The following is a 19,453-nucleotide window of genomic DNA, read 5'->3' as shown; positions in this document are numbered from 1 at the left end:
CCAGAGACACAGAGGAACAAACAGTGCTTCTCTTTGAAGTAAAAACACAATATTATGAGTGATCTTTGGAATGCTGGGTGGCCCTCACTTGAGATTCACGTCTTCCCCAGTGCCGAATGTGGAGTCTCATAGTTATCGTCATCTCTAAGGAATGGGGAAGGGGAACTCAGCCAGTGCCAAAGGTAGAGGTTCCAAAGTTCTGCCTCTGTCGTCTGAAAGCATCCTTTGACAGTCTTCAAAGGATGAAGATCAACTTCTTCATTGATTCAAAGACAGAAGATCAACTTCTGTCTTCAGATCAGTTCTGAGAAGTCAACTAAATGTCTCCAAAACTCAGGTGACACCATTTTGAACCCTAGGATTGATATACTGTAGGAGATAATAAGAGTGAGTTAGAATTTATGAGCAAATTAATTAATTATTGTGGAAAACCTGAGAATCACTGAAATCGCTCATGGGAATGGATAAGGAGAAAACTCCTACAGATACAGAATTCATTTACCAGGAGCAATGTTTAGCACAGTAGTTTTATTACTATATAATAACAAATAAATTATATAATAATATATGTAACATAGGAGCAGATTTTTAAATCAATAGGAATAAAAAGATGGGTAAGCAAAGATGAATAGCAGGGACTTTCCTGACAATCCAGTGTTTTAAGACTCCATGCTTCCCGTGTAGGGAGTGCAGATTCAATCCCTGGTTGGGGAACTAAGATCCCACATGCCTCTTATCTATTTTTGGCTGGGCTGGGTGTTCATTTCTGTGAAGGCAGAGATGGAGAACTATTCTTCAGTTGAGGTGTGCAGGCTGCTCATTGTTGTGACTCCTCTTATTGTTGAGCACAGTCTCTAAGGCTCACAGGCTTCAATAGTTGTGGCCCATGGGCTCAGTAGCTGTGGACCGTGGTTTCTAGAACTCAGACTCCATAGTTTGGCACACTGGCCTAGTTGCTCTGTGGTATGTGGGATCTTCTGAGACCAGGGAGTGAACCCATATCTCCTGCACTGGCAGGTAGATTCTTTACTACTGAGCCACCTGGGAAGCCCACCTTCTTTTTCTAATATTTAGCTTTAAACAAAGATTGATCACAAATTTTGTTTTAAATAGTTTTATAAAAAGATGCAGACATTTTTGGCTAGTAGATATTGAGAGAGTCCCTTGGACTGCAAGGAGATCAAACCAGTCAATCCTAAAGGAAATCAGTCTTGAATATTCATTGGAAGGACTGATGCTGAAGCTGAAATTCCAATACTTTGGCCATCTGATGCAAAGAACTGAATCATTGGAAAAGACCCTGATTCTGGGAAAGTTTGAAGGCAGGAAGAGAAGGGGACGACAGAGGAGGAGATGGTTGGATGGCATCACCGAGTTGATGGACATGAGTTTGAGCAAGCTCTGGGAGTTGGTGAAGGACAGGGAAGCCTGGCGTGTTGCAGTCCTTGGGGTCGCAAAGAGTTGGACATGACTGAGCGACTGAAATGAACTCAACTGAGATATTCTCACTATTGGTTCGTGTCCTCTGGGACTGCAGGACACTCAGCTACCAATAGGCATCCACAGAGTTAGCATTTAGAATTTCCGTGCTTGAAGAAGAAGAGTTTGGATGAACATCTTGACCCCTTTCCAGTTCTATAACCCTTCGATTCCTTTGAAACCTGGAATGCACCTGATGCTGGAGATACAGATGATGAGCTTGCAATCAGGGAGTGGAAGAGATAGAAAGACCAGAAAACATATATCAATCCAAGAAAGTATCTGTTAGAGCAAAAAGATGTGACCATTGTTATAAAATTTAAAATGTGGTCATGCTCATTTCCTACTCTGTTGGACAAGCTTCATCACAACCATCAATTGTAGATCAGAAGCCAAAACTACCAACACCATCATCTCTATGTCTTCATGAGCCCCTCTGAATCCTCACGAAGTTTTCACTGGAAATCTTTATGTCTCCTTTGAGAAAAATGGATGATTCACTCCTACCACAGAAGGACCAGTAGGGAACATTGATAATTTTAAGGGGAGTTACCTCATAATTATTTTCTTCATGTCTCTGGGGTCAAGAGACCTAAGTGCCAAAGGAAAATCTGTTTTGTGGAGTCATCTCCTGTTATTTCTAATGGGAAAGTTTCTGTTCTATTTTTCCTTTTTTTTTTTTTTTTATTAAGAGGATGTAACTACTGGTGAATTTGGTCAGAGAGTTTATTAGCCAGTTGACAGGGATGTCTTAGACACCTGGCTGTGCTTGAGATGAGCCATGCTAGGGGAGAAGCAACAGGTAAACAGCATCGTGATTTCTGGCTCACTTTCTATCCTGGTGTTTTTTCAAGATGGTAACTAGGTCATGACCATTTCATACAATCTCTCAAAGTTTTTACTGTCATGAAATTTAATTGTTTTCCTTTTCAATGGGAAATTTGATTTCCATTATCCTACATGCCTTTCTTTTTTTGAAAAAAATTATTTTTAAATTTATTTTATTTTTGGTTGTTCTGGGTCTTCATTGCTGCACAGGAGTGTCCTCTAGTTTTGGCAAGCGGGGACTACTGTTCGTTGCAGTGCACAGGCTTCTCACTGAGGTGGCTGCTCTTGTTGCAGAACACAGGCTGTAGGCGTGTGGGTTTCAGTAATTGCCTTACGCGGGCTTAATTGCTCTGCAGCATGTGGAATCTTCCTGGACCAGGGATCAAATCCATGTCCCCTCCTTTGGCAGGTGGATTCTTATCCTCTGGACCACCAAGGAAGTCCCTACATGGCTTTTTTAAACTCCAAAGTAATGGTAACTACAGTTTCATTTTCCTAAGACATATGTTTATTCATGTATCATAAAGTACTTCAGAGTATTTTCCCAAGCTAAGTTGGAGGGAAAAAAAAAATCTGATACTCCTTCTGAGAAATTTAAAAGAAAAATTTTCTAGAAGCAGTCTTGTTGCAGTTATGCCATGAGGCATATTACATTCATTGGTTGACCGCAATTGTCCCAAGGCTCCTGTTTCCATATGTCATTTCTGGAACTTACTGTAAAAATTCTAAATTAGCAGTGAAACTATTCTCGTTAATATTTGGCATTTATAATTATTAAAATGTTTGACAGCAAACATAAGCAAATATATAATCAAGGATATTAATAATATCCATGTATGTATATATGATAAATATTTATGTATCCTTAATATAAACATATATACTTATATTTTAGACTTACATATAAATGTATATCAGCTCCCACGGTGGCTCAGCAGTAAAGAATCTACCTGCTAATGCAGGAGATGCGGGGGACATGGGTTTGATCCCTGGGTCGAGAAGATCCCCAGGAGAAGGAAATGGCCACTCCAGTGTTCTTGCTTGAAAAATCCCATGGACAGAGGAACCTGGGGCTATAGTCGATGGGGTCACAAAGAGTCAGACATGACTGAGCACACAGGAATAAATGTATACATTGTATGTTTTTATGTACACACAGTTCTTTTATTAGTTTCAGGTCCAAACTTGATTTACATCAAAAACATTTTGTAAATTCAGGGAGTAAAGATGCATAGTCATGACAACTCAACTGCACAGAATAGACCTTCTCAGAAGATTTAATTTACCAGATTTTCTATCTACTGACCTTTTAGGAGAGGAACAAATCAAAAGGCAACAAGCTGTTACTGGAGATTTTAAGAACAAGGTGTATCAGCCTTGTTGTTTAGGGTCAACAAAGTTCTGGAAAGTGTCCTGGGTTAGGACCTGTTCAGACCTTTGCAATTTACATCCCTTATGGAAAGAAATCTGCTTGACTCTCCTTTGCTCTGTCCCTTTCTCAGACCTCTGAGATCAGTTCTCATGTCTTGCATATTCTTCTGCTGTTTCTCTTCTTACTCTAAATTACAGGTCCTGTGAACTAGCCCATTTTTCTGTCCTGGCAGGTGGATGGGCACTTACCCCCTCTTCTCCCTGCCAAGCTGGTGGCTTCTCACCCTGGCATCCCCAGTGCCTAGCACGGTGCAGAGTCTATGGGAACCATTTGGTGCTTCCGTCGGGTTGAACCAAGTTCCAGATGTTGAGCTAGTTGGTGTTAACTGAAAGAATTAAGCACTAAGAGTGGGCTGGTTTCCACTTAATTGAATTTTCTAGTTAACTAAAAATAAATGAGTTTGGTGTGTGTGTGTTTCAGCCCTTGCAGAGACATGTTCTTGCTGAATTAGGAAAAGTCTAATTAATATGTCAGCTCTACTGAGCACCAGTGAGTTTCTCCCCTGGTAGCTCAGATGGTAAAGAATCCGCCTGCAATGCAGGAGACCCAGGTTCAATCCCTGAGTCGGGAAGATGCCCTGGAGAAGGGAATAGCAATCCACTCCAGTATTCTTGCCTGGAGAATCCCAAGGACAGAGGAACCTGGCAGGGTACAGTCCATGGGGTCACAAAGAGTTGGGCACGAATGAGGGATTAACACTTTCACTTTCCACATCTGACTCACCTTTAAATCTAGAGCAGATCACATTTTGGCACATCAAAGGGGCTTAACAATTCTTTGTGGAATGAAAGAGTTGTTTATCTTATTTATTCCTATAACAGATTTTTAAATTTTTTTAATAAAAAATATATTTAAAAAATTTATTTATTTATTTATTTTTGGCTGTGCTGGGTCTTCGTTGCTGCTCGGGCTTTTCTGCAGTTGAGGTGAGTGAGGACTCCTCTCTGGTTGTGGTGCGCAGGCGTCTCACTGTGGTGGCTTCTCTTGCTGCAGAGCACAGGCTCTAGAACACAGGTCGATAGTTACGGCGTTTGGGCTTAGTGGCTCTGCAGCACGTGGGATCTTTCTGGAACAGGGATCATACCGTGTCTCCTGCATTGGCAGATGGATTCTTCAACACTGAGCCACCAAGAAAGCCCCTTAATTGCCTATATTTTGCTGGATTTTCAACAAACAGGATTGGTGAAATTATAATAGTTCTTAAAGAGGAAATTTAGTGTGTTGAAATCACAGCCACACCAAAATTTCAGTTGCCTCAGTATTATAATATTTGAGGCTTAAAGATTAAGATTTTGGTGAGAAATATGTTAAGGAAGACATGAGTAGAAACTGCCTTGAGGACAAGGATTTCTAATGCTGGTTTTTATACTAATCTTTGATAGTAAGAATGTCGGTGAGAGTCAGAAATGTTAAATATGCTTCAAAGACACAAAACAAAAAATTTAAGTTGAAACCAAATACCAATATACTTACATGTGTGGTGGATGTTTTTTTAATTATTGACAATGACACTGAACTAGAAAGATGTTGAGGCTCCAATTTAATTTTGCCCTCCCTCACGTTTCCTCCAACCTTCATATTGTTTGACAGTATGTTGCATGACTGTTGCCTGTAAGTGTGAAAAGTCAAGATGAGAGTTCACAGCAGGTTGATGGCCTAGAGATGAGGACACTTCAAAGTTGTAAAGGTATTATTCTCACATGGAGTTATTTCTCAGTGGGTGTGAACAACAGCTACTCATCAAGCTGCTCTAGTGTGAAATAGAATTTCCTGAAAAATGATGTGCAGACATATGCAGAAAGCCACATGCTTAGTACATGCACAGACTGCCTGCCTAACTTCCAAGTGTGGGAATAATTGCCATGAGATGAGCTAGAAATGCAAAAGTCCCCATCATAAGTAGCCAGAGAGAGATGTGGCTTGGAATCACCACCTATACTTTGGGTTCTGGGCATGCATGTTGTTGGAGGAGAAAAAGTGAACAGTGAAGCTGCACTGGAGAAATAGGAAGTATCTGGTTTTATACAGGAGTCCCCAACCTCATAGATCTAATGCCTGAAGATCTGAGGTGGAGCTGATGCAATAGCAATAAAAATAAGGTGCACAGCAAATAATGAACTTGAGTCATCCCTCCTTCCCTGGTCTGTGGAAAAAATGTCTTCCACGAAGCCAGTCCCTGGTACCAGAAAAGTTGGTCACTGCTGGATAAGACACTGGAAGCCTTTCTATTAAAGCCTGAAGCCCTACCAGTGTTGGGAAAGCAATTTTGTTCATCCTGCCACGTGTCACAACCTGGTGGTCCTGATTGGGTTTCATGAGTTTCCACTGCTGAATGAAGAGATTCATGTGCAGAGGGAGACCTATACCCACTGTGCTGTGTGTCTGCTGAGCAACTCTCTGCCCCAGACCACACATGCTCCCAGGGTCCAGGTATTTGTACTAGATTTGTTTGCACCTTTTCTCCAAATAACTCTGGTGCTGCACACAGACCTCTACATTAATATTTTTCTCAACTTCATGGTTCTCCTTTGATTCTGATAAGTGTGCAGTCAGGAGGCAGGCAGTTCCAGAAGTGACTAGAATGATACGCAATTTTTTTTAAAGATTTTTTTAACATGTGGACCATTTTTAAAGTCTTTATTGAATTTTTTTGGCTTCCATGGTGGCTCAGTGGTAAAGAGATGCAGGAGATGTGGGTTAGATCCCTGGATCGAGAAGATATCCTAGAGAAGGAAATGGTAACCCACTCTAGTATTCTTGCCTGGAGAATCCCATGGACAGAGGAGCCTGGTGGGCTACAGTCCATGGGGTCACAAGAGAGTCAGACATGACTGAGCAACTCAACAACAACAACAAATTGTATCTGTTACAATATTCTTTCTGTTCTATGTTCCAGGGTTTTTTTTTTGTTTGTTTGTTTTTTAGTTGCAAGTCATGTGGGATCTTAGCTACCCAACCAGGGATATCGAACCTGCACCCCTCTGCATGGAAAAGGTGAAGTCTTAACCACTGGACCGCCAGGGAAGTCCCATGATGCATGATTTTGAATAAGACATAAATAAAGCAGATCTTCTTGGAGTGGGGTGGGGTGGAGAAAAAACATCCAAGTGTTTATGTATGTATTTATATTACCCCACATGTTTAAAACAGGATTCAAGTGGCTTACCAAAAAAATAAAATAAAATGGTATGTATGCCATAAGGCCTATGAAAATACTAACAGAAAATATAAATTTTGAGGAGGAAGACTCAAATGTGCTAACCAGGAGGGTTAATGAGAATAAGGATGACTCATCCTCACTACACAGATGGAAGTTTACTTCTGTGGTTTGGTTGCCAGGTGTGCCAACTCCGTGGTGTTAATCTCCAGGTTCATTGTGTGGGAGGCCCTAGTGAATTCTTGCCTTCATTTAGAAAAGACCCAGATAAAGAGATGCAACTCACTAGGAATCCTTAAACCGGGCAGGCTAGGGGTCAGCTGTTGCTTCAGATTCTAGAGGTGTTGCTTGCTGTTCTGTGAGGCTCGATTGTTGGGAGACAAGAGACAGCTGACCAAAAAAATATATACTGGGGCAGATTGTTTCTCATTCTCATTGGCATTCATTTGTTTTTTAAAAAATAGCTTTTAAATTATTGGAGTAACACATGTTCCTTGCATACTCCCAAACACAAGTATGAGGATGAAAATAAAGATCTCCAAGCCTATTACTCAGCAACAACCCTGAGGATGGGAGGATGCATTCTCCTGTGCTTGGGTCTCCTTGTGCACACAAACACGCCAGCTTAATAAAAGCCTGGGGTCTTCTTTGACTCTTCACTTTCTCTTACACTCAATAACCAATCTATCCCACTTTCTTGACCTTCAGTATTCATAGACTTGGAGCTCTTCTTCCTACCCCCTGATGCTGCTAACTGCTCTGAGCCATCATCATCCTTCCCTTGGCACATCCTTATCACTGTCTCCCACAATCCTGCCATAGCCTCTCCTCAACACTGTGTCAGAGTGATCCTTTGAAGATGCAAGTGAAATCCTGTCTCTCCTATGCTCAAAGACTTCCAGTGACTTTCTAACTCACACAGAGAAGAAGCCCAAATCCTGCACTGTCCTAGCGTGCCTAGTCCTACACTGTCTGGTCTACACCTCGCATCCTCAGCTGGCATTCCACTGTGTTTTAATTTCTGGTGACATAGTATTCCAGCTAACAACTGTGCCATAGTTTTGCAGTAGTTTAGTTAACCAACTAAACTATGAATACCGTCTCTTCTCATCTTTTTCCTGCTATACACAAGGCTGAAAGAAACATGTTGGCACACACCTGACTACACAGTTCTGCAGTTTTTGCCTTCATCAGAAACACGGCGCCAGACTTCTTTTGCAGAAACATTATATCAATTTGCACGGCTACCAACCTTTTTCTTTCAGAAGCCGCCTCTGGTTAGAGTTCAGCTTTTCTGGTGGCCAGGGAAGACTAAGCAAGTCTTGGAATTTTACATCTGAATTCCTATTTTGATGGTGGTGAGATTTTGAACTACTGTTGGCATCAGATTCAGTGCCAGTCTTCTTGCTTTGCCTTGTCAAATTGGACAGGGAGACGGCTGTCTTGCAAAAGTGGAATTGTCACTAATTGGCCACAGAGGAAAGATTGAAAATCTTGCCAAAAGTCTCCTGCCTTCTAAGGGAATAAAAATCCTCCATAAAATTTTCCCTCTCATTAAAAAGAAACCAACCCAATATGAAAAGCACCTTTATAAACTAGGAGGCACCGTAGAAATTTTGAAGCATTGATATTCTCGTTGAGGCACTGCTGGTACCGCCTCTGTGTGAGCAGTATTAGTGGGGCTCATGAATGCACAGATCAGGAGGCTTGTCTGCCCAGCCTTCCCGTTTCTTTCTTTTTTTTTTTTGAACCAGCTTGTTATGTCCTGTTAAGAAATGTCAAAGCAGAAGCAACAGCAAATAACTTTTGACTTCACTTTGGCGTTTTCATTTAGATTAAAGCCGAGCACTTCAGGTACAGTCTACATACAAAATGCGTGCTCTAGAAAATGTTTTGTCACTTGTAATGTTTGGAATTCCAGTGGGTTTTCTTTATCATGACAAAATGAATTTAACGAGAGGTAAGCATCACTTCACACTGAGAATGACAATGACGTACTTGTGTCCACTGAGTGAATACGGTGGAAAACTTCATGTTCCATAAGAAACCGAGTTAAATCATTAATTCTGGTTTCCAAATAGCATGTATTCCATAGTATTCTATTAAAAATATTATATGCACTTTATAAAAATCAAGCCAGATGACACTCTCCTGAATATTTCAGAGAACCGGATTTTAACAAATCTATTTCTGTTTAAATTTAAAAGAATGCGAATATGTTTACAAGTCTAGAAATATGTATGTTGGAGTTTAAAATGTGATTGAATAAATTTTCAGGAGTTAAACCACTTATTTTTAGAATTTAAAGTAGGCTTTAATTTTAGATTTTCCTAAAATGAAACAAAAAAAGACAAATGCTGCCTTCTATAAGATGTCAGAGTTTGGGGGAATAGTTAATCTTTGAATTTTTCACTGAGATAAATAATTTATATTAATATATAAATGCCTTGACTTTGTTTTATTAAAAACTTTTTTATGGCAACTCTGTCTTTACCCTTCGTTATCACTTGGCTACACCTGGCAGGGTATCCAACTTACCCAAGTCCACTCTTCTCAGCTTCCCAGCATCAAGACTGGAAAAGGAAGGGATGAGAAAAATAAATGAAACATACTAGGAGAATAAATGATGGCATTTGTTTGGATTAACGTAGTCCTAGTCCAATATTTGTGATTTAAATAGCATCCAAGATTGCTAAAGATCTCTCTCCCCATTGTTTCATTGTCAAGTTTTTGTATCCAACCACAAACAATTTTCTTCGGAGCATTCTAAAAAGTGAATTAAAAAATTAGTTTGAAATTTTAGATTCAAATAAAACAAATCTTTTGTTTTATTTCATGAAACTTTAGAAGTGAGAAGAATCTTAAAATAACAGGTTCTGACTTTCTGCTAAGCTTGCCTACACCCTGATTGAACTTAGCCTTCCATCCATCCCGGCCTGTACCAGGGGAGCCGAAAGTTGATGGAGGAAATTACCCCATCAGCAGAGCTGTAACCACCTTAACTTTTGGGCCGTGAATATCAACTAGGCACTTGGCACTGTCAGAAATTACACTTCCCACAATAATAACTACGAAACAATGACCTACCTCTTGCCAAAGACAGCATTTGATACTCACGTATTTGTTCAACAGCAGGCGTTGGCGCTCTCTTCTTGGAACATCTTCTATCAAAAGCTAGGGGACAACACATGCCTTTTCTCTTCTTCTCTACCTGACTCTCTCTCTACTTCCTCTGTGTCTTTTGTGGCTGCTTTTCCTAGATCTGCCCATTGCAAGCTTTAGGGCTTTTCTCTTCAGCTCTTTAATTTTCTCTACATTCACCCTTTTTTCCTAAGCAAATTCATTTAATTTCATGACTTTTTCTATCAACATTCTGATAGTTCACAAGAGGAGACAGACTCAAAAAGTGATTCCCAGACTCTCCACTCCCGTGAGCTCTAGATTCAATGAATCCACCGCCCGCTTCACGTCTCCATTCAGGTGTCCAATGATACCTCAGTCTTGAGGCTGAAACAAATCCACTCCCTTGCCCAAGCTTTCCCCACCTCGTCATCCAGTTGCTTAGGCTCAATGCTCAATGCTTAGCAACCATTCTTTTTTTTTTTTTTTTTAATTGGAGTGTAATTGCTTTATAATGTGTTAGTTTCTACTGTACAAAAATGTGAATCAGCTATGTGTATACATATATTCTCTCCCTCTTGGACCCCCCCACCCCTCTCCCCATCCCCTCCCTGTAGGTCATCACAGAGCACCGAGCTGAGCTCCCTGTATTATACAGCAGTTTCTCACTAGCTGTCTATTTTACACATGGTGGTGTATTTATGTTAAACCTAATCTCCCAATTTATCCCCTCTTCCCCATGTCACACGTCTATTCTCTGCATCTGCGTCTCTATTCTTGCCCTGGAACAAGCAATCATTCTTGATGAATTTCTTTTCTTGGCTCCCTACACCTAATGCACTTCGTTCATTCTAAGTTGCTTCAGTATGTCTGACTCTGTGCGACACCATGGACTGTAGCTCACCAGGCTCCTCTGTCTGTGGGGATTCTCCAGGAAAGAATACTGGAGTGGGTTCCAGTATTCTTGGGATCCCCTCCAGGGGATCTTCCTGACCTAGGGATCAAACCTGTGTGTCTTATGTCTCCTGCACTGGCAGACAGGCTCTTTACCACTAAAATGCACTGGTGATTCATTCTGGCTCTACCTCCAAGATATACCTGACTTTCTTCATTTCACTGCCATGGCACCACCAAAAACATTACATGGCTCACCTGTCCTGTAGAAATATCTTCCTAAATGGCTTTTCAGCTTCTATATTCCACTTAACAAAATCTCTCCTCCACATGGCAACCAGATTGAGCCCTCCAAAGTATATGGCAAATTATGTCAACTGGTTAAAACGCTCTGATGTTTTTCCATCGCATACAGAATAAAATTTAAACTCCTGCAAGGCCCCACGTGATCTGCTACCTGCTCATGTCTCAGCCCTTATCTCTCCTGGCCCTGCCTTATTTACTCAATCTCAATCCCTGCTGTCTCCTTCATCCTTGTGAACACACCTGGAGGATTCCCACTGGAGCATCTTTGATGTTTCTGCTGCTTGGAATGTAGACACAAAGCTTGACTGTGTGTCCAGTTCTGTTCTCAGCTGATGTTGTCTTTCCTTAGAGAGGTTTCCCCTTCTGTGCTAAGTCGCTCTAGTAGTGTCCGACTCTTTGTAACTCTATGGATTGTAACCTGCCAGACTCCTCTGTCCTTGGGATTCTCCAGATAAGAATACTGGAGTGGGTTACCATTTCCTTCTCCAGGGGACCTTCCTGACCCAGGGATCAAACCCACATCTTTTAATGTCTGTTGCATTGGCAGGTGGTTCTTTACCACTAGCGCCACCTGGGAAGCCCGACTTACCTGGGCTAAGATATCCTCCGTCCCTCATCACTGACTATAGAGTCATCTTATTTTATTTTCTTCATTGCACTGGTGGGCTATAGTCCATGGGGTCACAAAGAGTGGGACATGACTGAAGTGACTTAGCATGCATTAAGCTGTGTGGATCTTGGAATAACGCCAAGTACTCTCATGCTCTTTACTTAAGAGTGACATGATCAGACCTGGATTCCAGATAGATGAGTTTGGGGTCTAAGCGCTTTTTGAGATGTCAAAGAAGACAGGCGCTTGTGAGCTTTACTTTTCTGTGTGATGGACAGGAAGTTTTAGAGCCATCAGGGAAAGTACTGGTCACCTTGCTGCTTTGTTGAAGACCCATATACCTAGTGCCTTGTTAGCTGGGTAGGATGAGGAAGGAGGGCTCTCTCTTCCTAAAGGGGATACTCTTCCAGTTGCTGTGAAGACCCATCTTCATTCAGGAATCTCTTTGGATAGCAACAAAGAGCAGCCCTCAACTTTGACTGAGTTCTGTGTTCAAAGGCAGGGCTGCCAGATGGTAGAGGCCAGGCAGTCCTGCCAGGTTTATACCCTGGGCAGTTCTGGTCAGGGTCAGCCACTGCCATGACCAGGTTGAACTCTTGCCACATTCCTGACCTGTCTTCTAGGTAGCAATTGTCTTCCAGGCCAACCTACTGAATGTGTATTTCTCCCTTTCTGTTTAATGTAGTGCTTATCTGAAGTCAGAAAGGGATTCATAAAGAGAGGTCCTCAGGAGTGCTGAGGGATTGGCTTGACTGCTTTGATTGAAGTAAAAAGATTTACTTTTCCTCTTTGATTCAGGACAATGCATTGTCTTTTATCATCTGAAAAGGGGGCTGCATTGAGAACCTCTGCCAGTTCCTTCTTTCCAAAAACCTGTCATCACTTAACCTCCCTTAATGACAGTCTGTGTGTAAATTTCCCAAATTTTCACTTTTATAAATTCCAACTACAATGCAAATCATGTATTATATGTATCATACACAGTCATGTCTTGATATCATTATCCCATATTATTTTTACTTAAGATAATTTGTCATATATTTTTTGTTATCATAATCGTCAAGCGTTTTAAAAAATCTTCTGTGAAAATCCAACACAAAATATTCTTCTGTCCTAAACATATTTAGTTTATTCAAGAACCTGGGGTCTGTGTCATCAAGAAAGACTTAACTATCCCACAAATTTATACTCTGATTTTGAATACATTTTGGCACAAAAGGAGCATGTAAGATTGAAAGTAATTTTGGCTTCCGCACTTGGTTTATATTTGTTTGTGAACTATGGTTCCATTGGCTGAAGTGCTTTAAAAACTGACAGTAATGAGATTTAAGTTCCTGTGAAATCTGATTCTCAGATGCCATCATGTTCTAGAGTGTGATTTTTCTCTCGATTTTTCAGTTTTTATTTTGAAGGTCATTATTATCTTAATCTATTTCCAACAATCCAAAATCCGCAACTTGCTTTAATTCCGTAATTCTTTATAAGACAGCAAAGAAGCAAGCAGGCACGTGTGTGTGTACGTGTGCGCACCGAGTGCGCTAAGTCTCTTCAGTTGTGTCCGACTCTTTGTGACCCATGGGGTGTAGCCCGTCAGGCTCCTCTTGTCCACGGGACTCTCCAGGCAAGAATACTGGAATGGGTTGCCATGCCCTGCTCCAGGGGATCTTCCTGACCCAGGGATGGAATCCACGTCTCTTATGTCTCCTGCATTGGCAGGCGGGTGCTTTATCGCTAGTGCCACCTGGGAAACCCATGTGTGTGCTTAATGACTATTGCAGAGATACAGAGCAAAGATCAATACAGGACTTTTCCAAGTGAAGTATGGTATATACATATCTGGGAAGCAGTATTAATAGGTGATCATTCTCATAAGCATTGTTCCCTCTCATGTTTAGCATAAGAAATGACCAGGTAGTTGTACCATATCTGTGTGTCTATGCTTGCCCAACTCTCAATGCACAAACATTTAAGAGAGTGGTCAATTCTATGAATTATCTTTTGAAGCTACAATAAAAATAATAACTCAGATGAACATCTTGTCTAATTAACAGGACAAATTTTGATATGCTGAGTTTTTGTTTATTCAAGAAATATTTATAAAACATTTATTATATGTTTGCCCTGTTCCAGCCCACGGGAGTAGAGTAGTAAACTAAACAATTGTCTTTTACCACCCAGAGTTTGTGTGTTTATATCTAACCTGATCTTTACCCCCCAGCCCCTCCTTCCCCTCCACAATTATTTGTTTGTTCAGCTACATTTCACGCTGAGCAAGTAAAATCAAATAAACATGAAGTAAAAATTGTCTTGTTTTGTGAGTTCTCACTCTCATTCTCTATTTCCCTTTTCCAGCTTATACCTTCCAAGTTACATGTGAGTTAAACTGCACTTTTAAAATGATATCTTCTGAAGCTAATTTAGACTATCAAATACTCTTTCTTATTCATTTCCTTTTTTATTAACTTTTTAGTTTGCACTGGAGTGTAGCCGGTTAACAATGATGTGACAGTTTCAGGAAAACAGCAAAGGGACTCAGTTGTACATATACATGTATCCATTCTCCTCCAACTCCCCTCCCATCCAGGCTGCCACATAACATTGAACAGAGTTCCCTGTGCTCTACAGTAGGTCCTTGTTGGTTATCCATTTTAAATATAGCAGTGTGTACATGTCCATCCCAAACTCCCTAACTATCTCTTTCCCCCCAGCCTTCCCCCCACCACCCCAAGCAACAATAAGTTCCTTCTCTTATCCTTTTTCAAGATGGCTTCTTTAAAACAGATATAAAGAAATCCCTAATCTAGAACTTAATGACTGTATACACCTTTTATTTATATGTTTACTTAAAATATAAAGTTCTGGGCTGCACTTGAGGCAGCCCTGATGTCACCTACCCTTAAATTCAGATCTGTGTGTTGGGGCTTTCATTTCATTGCCTATCTTGTTTGGCTTGAGGTGTTTTGGGCAATAGGATACTTGACTGCTGGGATCTCAAAATTGACCACCATCTTCATGGACCAAGAAAGCTTCATAAGCTTTCTTCACCAGCTTATAAGTAAGCCAGATAGATAAGGAAATAAAAGGCAAACATATAAACCCAAGGAAACAATTAGCTTCCCATTACAACCTTTTATCATCCAGTCCTGTGTAGGTCTGTGTCAACACAGATTGACAAAGTCATAGAATTTTATTAGACAATGTGAAAACTCATTTGCAGATTTTACGGCCGTCCATCATTGCTCGCATTCACAGTCCAGAGGCTCTCCATTGTTGGAAATAACAATTGGGAGCAGTGGTTGGACATGGCCAACCATAGAGGTTGCGATTTCTCAACGACAGGTGTTCTATCCTAATTACCTCCATTAGTTCCTCTTTACTGCAAGATTCTGTGTCCTGATTCGTATTCTCCTTACCAAACACCAGACCAGAACTAACAGCTCCAATGTGCAGCAAGACAATCACCTCCCCACCCTCCATGGACTATTTCAGTTCAGGGGCTGTTGTCAATAGGACTGTCCTGTGTGTACGGTCTGATGCCTAGCTTTCTAACCTGGGCAGGACTTCAGGCTGCAGGAAAAAACATAGCCAGTGAAGAGTCAGACCTAGACATCTGTAATCTGTGAAAGGTGCTAATGAAAAAAGACACTTTCTTTGGAGGCAGTAGGTTTGAGCTGAATGGCCTAGAAAGCCAGGCCTCCGCTGTCACTCAACAAGAGCGAAGAGCAGCGATCCAGGGGTGCAGATTCTGCAGTTCATCTCAAAGGGATGCTTTTGCTACGTATTTGAGCAGGCATGGCTCGTTTCTTGAATATTTTTTCAAAATGTAGGGGACTTTAACAGTATTTAAAGTACCATTTTTACAAATCATGTATGTGTGTGCTTAGTAACTCAGTTGTATCAGACTCTTTGAGACCCCATGGATTCCAGGGGATCTTCCTAAGGGATCAAACCTGGGTCTCTGACCTTGTAGGTGGATTCTTTACCATCTGAGCCACCAGTCCTGCAATGCTGTACTTAAATAAATTTTGCATTGTCTATATTGCTTTTAAATAAATGATATAGCTCTCATTATCACCCTGCTGCTGCTGCTGCTAAGTCACTTCAGTCGTGTCCGACTCTGTGCGACCCCATAGACGGCAGCCCACCAGGCTCCTCCGTCCCTAGGATTCTCCAGGCAAGAACACTGGAGTGGGTTGCCATTTCCTTCTCCAATGCATGAAAGTGAAAAGTGAAAGTGAGGTTGCTCAGTCATGTCCAACTCTTCGCGACCCCATGGACTGCAGCCCACCAGGCTGCTCCGCCCATGGGATTTCCAGGCAAGAGTACTGGAGTGGGGTGCCATTGCCTTCTCCTCATTATCACCCTAGGAGATAGGTATTCTGAGTTTGTGTCTACTTTTCTTCTCCCTTCCTTTCTTGTCTTGTTTTTTCCTCTTCTTTCTTCCTTCTTCTTCTTTAGCAGTGTAGGGTCCTATAGGTCAATTCATTTGACTGAGGCTACATAACTTTTATTTTTATTTCTTTTAATTGGAGGCTAATTACTTTACAATATTGTAGTGGTTTTTGCCATACATTGACATGAATCAAGCCATGGGTGTGCATGTGTTCCCTATCCTGAACCCCCCTCCCACCTACATAACCTTTAAGTAGATGAGCTGGGAGTAAAATGCAGCCCTCTAGATCCAAAGACTATACATTTCCTATGTCCCATAGGTTCCTATTCCATTTGATGTTCCTCAGTGAAATGATGACAGCAGACAGGCAGCCTGTTACCTTTATGAATCTAAATTCTTGAGTATCTGTTATTGCACGAGTGAAGCACGGAAGTGACTGACTGCATTTCATTTATTTATTTTGGTTGCACTGCGTCTTCCTTGTTGCATGAGGGCTTTGTCTAGTTGTGGTGAGCAGGGGGCTATTCTTTGTTGTGGTGCTCGGGCTTCTCATTGTGGTGGCTTCTCTTGTTGCAGAGCTGGGGCTCTAAGACAAACTAGCTTCAGTAATTGTGGTTGTGGTGCCTGGGCTCAGTAGCTGTGGTGCCTGAGCTTACTTGCTCTGTGGCATATGGGATCTTCCTGGACCAGGGATCGAAATGGTGAAAAAAAAAAAAAAAAAAGACATGGTGTCCCTTGCATTGCGAGGTGGATTCTTAACCACTGGACCAACACAGGGGAGCCCTGACTACATTTTTTATTTTCCTGTGTACAGGGTCTGAATATGATCAGTCCTAAAAGCTCTAAGGGCTGTACTCTTGTTAAAGTTCTACGTCTTTTTCTCTTCTTCTCCAAGGGTACCCTTTCTTCAGCCATGGCCCTGTTCTTTTAGGAAATAAGTCAATGAGACAATGAGATGAAACCCAAAAGACTGAAAAAATGAAAATTAGATATCAACAAGGGATCAGACATCACAATATATCAGGGTCAGAAATTTAAAGTGCCAGGGTATGGAGGTGTTTTGATTTTAATGTTATAAAAGGAAATGCCATAATTCAGAGCAATTGGAAGGGGCAGAGGTATAAAAGTGACATGGATGACTGGCAGTGGTTTCTCAAGGTCATGTCAAAGACACTGCTCATTCTTGGACCATGAGTTTTTAAGACTTTGGAATATAAATCTCACATTAAGTTACCATACTGCTAAATTTTGTTGTTTTTATTCTTTAGGTATTAAAAAATGTTTGGTGCTGTATGCTTACCTGAGCTGCCACAGAACAGTTCATTATCTCTAAATCAGCAATGTAACTTAAGATGGGATGTGGGAGTGAGGCCAGCAGGAAAAGGATTATAATAGGGAGGGGCAGGATGTGAGTGTGTGAATGTCTATTTTTCTACCTTTGTCTTCTGGGTAGTAAGACCAAAAGAAGCCTTTGCTGTTCCCACAGTGATGTCTTTGCAGTTCTAGTACCATTCCTTACATCTGTTATAATTCTTTTTTGCTTACGTGGAGAAAGTTAAGTGGACATAAATATTGCCCTTAGCAGAGTGGGTTGCCTGCATCATGTCCTCTCTTCAAGTGGGCTTCTTTCCCCTTTCTCCTGCTTCTTTTCATGATGCTACTATCCGCCTGACATTATCCTAGCTCCTCCAGTGGTGCTCCGGACTATGATCAGGCTACATCAGAGAATGGTTCCCACAGTGAAGTCCTCTAGTTAGTTTAATCACCTGCAGAAAACCTCTACTGTTTTATCTACTGGTAAGCTTGTTATGTTCTGGTTTATAACTTCAAAAATATTTAGGATTGTTTAAAGGAGGCTTAGCCCCTTTAAAAAGCAGCTTCAGCTGAGGAGGATGACACAGGCAGTGATGAAAACCAAAGCTGTTGAGAGCTACAGCTGTCTGGTCCTTTCGTATGCAGATTTATGGAACAAGGAGGGGATTTGAGAAGGAGATGTGGGAAGACTCGAGAGAGTTGGTAAACACACAGTGAAGAACAGGGGCTCAGGCTTCAGTCTCCCAGGAAATCCAGGCTGACTCAAGGAATCAATAACATTTACCATTGGACAGTACTTTTCATAATCCCAATAATGTGTTCTAGTCCAGTGTCCATATTTTACAGAAAAGGCAAATGCTTTGCTAAAGGTCACACAGCTAGCAGACTCAGCTTCAGGAAGCTTCTGAGGCCAAGTGTCAAGGTCTTTTCACTCACTCTTGCCCTGTGCTGGATAAATAATAGGTTGTCATTATATGTGTGTCCAGTGAGTGAATGACTGGATAAAAGCATTTATGATAACCAATGGATATCTTAAACATCTAGCATCGTCCTGTACAGTTTTAAACAAGCTAGGCACTGAGCTGAGAGAAGGCAGACAAGTAAGTCTTGTGGCATTGGCAATTTTATCTGGATGAAGTCACATTTATTTGATAGCTTAGTTAATGTGTGTGCCCACAAATGCCTGCACAGCTTTTAATAGGCACTGACTGTACCATGAGCCATATAAATGATTATGAATAAAGATAGGCAAGCAACTCCAGGTTAAAGTAAAAAGGTTTTTATAAATATTATGCTTCTGAAAAGCCATACAGTTCTTTTGATTTTTAGATACTTTTAAGATGGCATCTCATTTTCTGCAGTTTTCTTGATGGAATAAAATATTTTACTTACAGTAATCCTTTCCTACTTAATTCTCAACTTGATCACTGCAATGCAATTCTGATGCCAACTATCCAGAGTTAGGGTAGATGTCCCTTCACTTCAGACACCAGCTGTAAAAGGTTCCCAGACCACTCGTACTTCAGACCAACTGGTTATAGATTTGGGTGTTTTCAGGTTTGTTAATTCACTAGAATGACTCACAGACTTAAGAATTTCAGATTACAGATTTTTTATAAAGGATATAAATGAAGAGTGGTCAAAAGAAGAGACTCATAAGGTGAAATCTGGTAGCACTCCAAATACGAAGCTTCTACGTCCTCAGGCTTCAAATTTCCCAGCACGTCAATGTGTGTCACTCACCACGAAGCTCACCTGAGCTTCAGTGTCCAGAGTTTTTGTTGGCTGTCTCACTATGATGACATTCATGACTGAATCATAGGCCATGAGGTTGGACTCAATCTCCATCTCCCTTCCCCTCCTGGAGCTTGGACTGATCTTATATGTGGTTCAAAGCCACACCCCTCCAATCACAGAATA

Source organism: Bos taurus, chromosome 14 (assembly GCF_002263795.3).
Source record: "Bos taurus isolate L1 Dominette 01449 registration number 42190680 breed Hereford chromosome 14, ARS-UCD2.0, whole genome shotgun sequence".
NCBI lineage: Eukaryota > Metazoa > Chordata > Mammalia > Artiodactyla > Bovidae > Bos > Bos taurus.
The sequence above is the reverse complement of the archived record's forward strand: the minus strand, read 5'-3'. Positions refer to the sequence as shown.